Genomic DNA, 4,500 nt, shown 5'->3' on the forward strand with positions numbered 1-4,500 from the left:
CCTCAAAGTTTATTTCCATGTATTTACCTATATTTACCCAGGTAGCATACTCTCCGACGTTTATGTAAATGTCCAAGGCAAGGAAGTGGCAACAGTTTATCCTTTGCCATTGTGCCGAGGTTGATGTCAAAGCAATGGCAACGGGTTGTCGTAAACTTGCTCAGTATGGATGACTGCTTCGTATCCCATTTTATGTGAATGCATTCACTCTAATTAATGGTCAGCTGTAAATAATGGGTGCAGCGACTTATGCAATTAACTTTGAAGATTGAGTTTTATAGGGAAAGTGAGTGGATTTTGTGTATTTATTCATTTAAACGTCTCCAAGTTACTCGGCGTATGAAATGAAGTCAAATCATAATGAGATGAGTAAAATGGAATCCATATTCGAGGCATTTTGCTTGCGTTTTGTAACAGTAACTTTTTACAAGATGGGGTTGTTAGCCCTATGCTCCATCGCAAATCTGAATGGAGGGCTGCACCATACTTATGGTCAGTGGCTCCATCGGACCTAGCTGGGAGGACTGCCATAGCAGATCCCCCGAACATTCCCTTATCCACCATCCAGGGGCAGCAGAGTGGGACACGCTGGAGTAGGACAGTACTGGGCACATGAGAAGACTCGTGGGAGTGGTTGACATGGCAGAGGATAGATGAGTCCTGAGGCTTCTCGTTGGTGAGGCTTCCTCCTCTCGCTTATCTCCTCCATTTAACCAATGTTTTCTGTGATACAATGATCATGTATTTCATTTTCTGCTTCTCTTTGTAGATTCTTGTTCAATACATAGCAGAAATTTGGATACGACGGAGGATGAGAATAGGTAAGAGGCAATAAAGATTTGGGTAGAGAAGGGAAAGTAAAAGGTCTGACAAAAGAATGAGGAAGTTGAAGACATGGGGCCAATTCTCATTTGTAATTCAGTATAGGCTATCTTCCCAGCAGCATAACAGGTTGCATTCAGTTAATATTTTCCTTGGAAAAATATTAGGAGATATAAAACCTTAGGAAAAAGGAAGTGGTGACTTCCTATGGAAGCAAACGAGATGTGGAATACAAATGGAGCCGATGTTTAGAAGAGGAAACTTCAGGAGATAAAGATGGTGTACTACAATCGGTGGCAGGGATGCTGCAAGCTGTGGTGGAAAGTTGTTGGTTGTGAGGGGATAAGGGCAAAATAGAACAGGATTTGTAGATCAAATGGGAGGCGAAGGCCAACATGTCGACCTGAAGAAGAAAATGAATGGTGATGAGTAAGAATGACTGGTGAAATTTCAGCCTGCTTCCACATAAGCATATTGTAACTGGTACCAAATAAATTATAATAATCGAAAAAGCACATGAGTTGATGACTCCAAATGGTCTTCGATCGCTCGAGAGTGTATTCTGGATTTATTCTAGTCACACTTCAAATTCGGCTAAGAGAGACACGAAAATTGTTTTTGAAGAAAATTACGCCCTAAGATTTAAGTGACATTGGTATACAGGAAGGCAAGAGGCGAATAACTGTGACTTATACCTTAAAACAACACAGCAGACCGGGTACAACTCAGCCGATATTTCCTCCGGTAAAAGGGAAACTCGAAAGAGCGAAAAAGAATTTCATAATTGTTTTCTTGCACCAAAAAAATTGATGTACGCGTCAACACTGGGATTTGAGGTTTTTCCCAAGGCTATAGTACTAAGAGCCGCATTCTGGCCCTATTTAGTAAAGTAAAGGAAATAAGGTTCATCCCATTATCGTATCTACGTTCACATCCTAAATCCAAATACTAAATAGCATATAACACAAAGATTATATACTCTAGAAAGATGTGTATGTACGTGTTAAAAATGACGTAGCAAGTTTTGGCCGCCTACTGTAGCGCCATCCTACTTTTGCAGCGGCCAAAAAAGTAACTTCGGCTATGCTAGAGCGCTAAATTCAAATTGAATAGCCTTTTTCCCCGCCCCCCTTTCCTAAGGATTACCAATATTACTATTTATTAACAACTCGGGCCAATGACCCGTTATCATAGTTGATATCCATTACGGTTCGCTAGGGTGAAAACACTAAAAAAAAATAATTGAGTAATACAAAGCACATTTATTAAGATTTCTTGCATATTACATTGTGATCACACTGCAGTAGCCTTTGACACAGAACAATAAAATGATACAAAACAATTATACAAAAAGATGGGATTATATCCACAAATGTGAAGTAACAATCAAATGTGCAACAGAAAAGTTTGAGAACTGCACCTCAACATTAATAATGAAATGAATCCCTAAGGGTGCTATTCGTAGACGGCACTTTAAGCTAAAGTATACATTAGCTGGGCTAAAGTCTACTTTAGCCAGGCTAAAGTCTGCTTTCTCTGTTTCATAAACACCACTTTAGAAGAAAAATGGCAGAATTGTCACTTTACCGTAAAGTGCCCAACCGGAGCTCACTTAGGGTAAAGTGTTCTTTACGGATGAATAAATATGGCTGCTTTTGAAGTTGAAATATGAAGATATTTGGGTTACGGAAATTAATAGGAATTAATTCTTTGGTGAGACTCAGCAGAAGACAGGCATATTTCAAGAAATAACCAGACACGTAATGTGTCTCTCTTTCCGGAAAATATATCGAGTCAGTATTGCTGGAGATGACCCATTACTTCTGCAGTTGAACTCTATTAGTTGTTATACTACCTAGGACATTTTTACGATTATGTGATAATTACAGCACAGTAAGTGGTTGAATAGGTTGGCATAATTTGTGTTGATTTTTAAAACAAACTAATTATGTTCTTAGGTTATGCATGTGTTTATGTTCTAGAATTTCCCCCCTAGAAATGATAGCAAATTTCTGTTTATATTGGAGCCAATGGTCCTCTTAAGCAGACTTGATTTTCATATCGTTTGGCAAACCAAATGCTATTTTCTAAACATTTCATTGTATTTTAAGCGTTTTCATTCCATAATTGCTTTATGTACTCTTTCCACATGCCTCCATATTATGTTAACATTTTCTTGTTTCTGTCATTTTGAAACTAGAGAGTTTTTGTTTCGTTTTTCGATTAGTCATTTGAATGTTTACAATGATGAAATAGTATCTTGCCATGAAAGGCAGCAATAAATAAGTAAAACATACTTTCCTTCATAGTCATATTATCTGCAGCTAAGCAATATTTTATCGAGGATGTATATACATACAGCCGCATACATCAACATCCCAAGAATTAAAATACTGGTAAGAACAAAAAAATTCAATAAACACCAATACCTACTTCAAAATATGCGTCCACCTGAGACAACCACTGATTGGAAAATCTTCAAATTGATTACTACAGTTTCAAGTTAACGTGAGAGAATTTCACTATTTCACCCACCTTCAATGAACTTATACCATCAAACTTCGACTAACATGTAGTCCAAACAACCGTGTGCAGTTAAACAGGCAAGATTATCATAAAATGATGTGAAAATATCAGCATTTGTATCTTTACTTTGCTGAAAACATCGAAGTGCATTTCCAATGCAGGAAGCTAATTAAAAGTGAGCTTTTATTCACCTAACTCAGTCATTATCATACAAAAAAGTTAGTGGGGAAAAGCTTCGGACAACGCAGTATTAATTTACATCTGCACACAAAATGAGAGAACGAGAAAATGTAGCTTAATAAAATCTTTGCACAATACAACATGGAAACCTAGTCCCCAAAAACCTGTAAACAACTTAGCAATTCATATCCTGAGTCAATTTTTTGTTAACCTTTATGAAGCGTTCATTGCCAACACTCAAAATTTCAATGCCTGATCGAGACTTAAGCAGCTACAGTTCCACTTTATAAAGTGAGATCCTGGGGATGCCTTTGAAGTGAACTTTAGCTAAACTCTCACTTTACCGTAAAGAGACTTTGTAAAGTGAGGAATTTTAGTGTCTATATGAATCGCACCCTTAAATGCTTTTTTACCCCAAAAACACTTTGTATGGCACTGCATAACATAATAAATAAAAATGTAAATGAAATACAAAGATTTCTTAAAAATCTAATGGCACAATTAAGTGGTCATGATTCCAATTGGTTACGCATCATTGTAATTCCAAATACATACAGCTACACCATTGATATGAAAACACTGACTATAAGATGGCCTGTAGGCAAAGATAAGGAATACCTTAGATGTACACCATGGCAATGTCAAAAATTTTACTTTTGCATATTTTCCTATCAAGGTTATTAATTTGGTTAAGAGCAAAGCTTCATTTCCATGTCCATTGCCGCAGGAGAAATCTGCAGGTTGAACCACTTCAGCAACTTCAGTTTCAAGATACTGTCAGAGCAAACAAAAAATATATAAAAATATGTCACCCAATAAAAAGCAGGTACTCATAAAGATGAATGCGAAAGTACATTAGCAATCCCATCAAGTTGATTACATACCTCTAAGCTCCATGCCTTGGAATGTTAGAAATCCAATGGAATTTTTCAATATTCAATCCCATTCATCAGTTTAACTGCTCCATTATCC

At 37.0% G+C, this 4,500-nt stretch overlaps 2 long non-coding RNA genes across 2 annotated transcripts; both read right to left on the reverse strand.

Moving 5' to 3' along the window:
* Positions 1-287: 287 nt before the first annotated feature.
* LOC124168008 lies at positions 288-1,780 on the reverse strand. Its single transcript, XR_006866815.1, has 2 exons — positions 1,518-1,780; positions 288-1,225 (listed from the first exon to the last, which is right to left on the reverse strand). It is a non-coding gene; the product is annotated as an uncharacterized LOC124168008 (long non-coding RNA).
* Positions 1,781-4,049: 2,269 nt separating this feature from the next.
* On the reverse strand, positions 4,050-4,500 carry LOC124168196. Its single transcript, XR_006866865.1, has 2 exons — positions 4,413-4,500; positions 4,050-4,302 (listed from the first exon to the last, which is right to left on the reverse strand). It is a non-coding gene; the product is annotated as an uncharacterized LOC124168196 (long non-coding RNA).

Source organism: Ischnura elegans, chromosome 11, assembly GCF_921293095.1.
Source record: "Ischnura elegans chromosome 11, ioIscEleg1.1, whole genome shotgun sequence".
Lineage (NCBI taxonomy): Eukaryota > Metazoa > Arthropoda > Insecta > Odonata > Coenagrionidae > Ischnura > Ischnura elegans.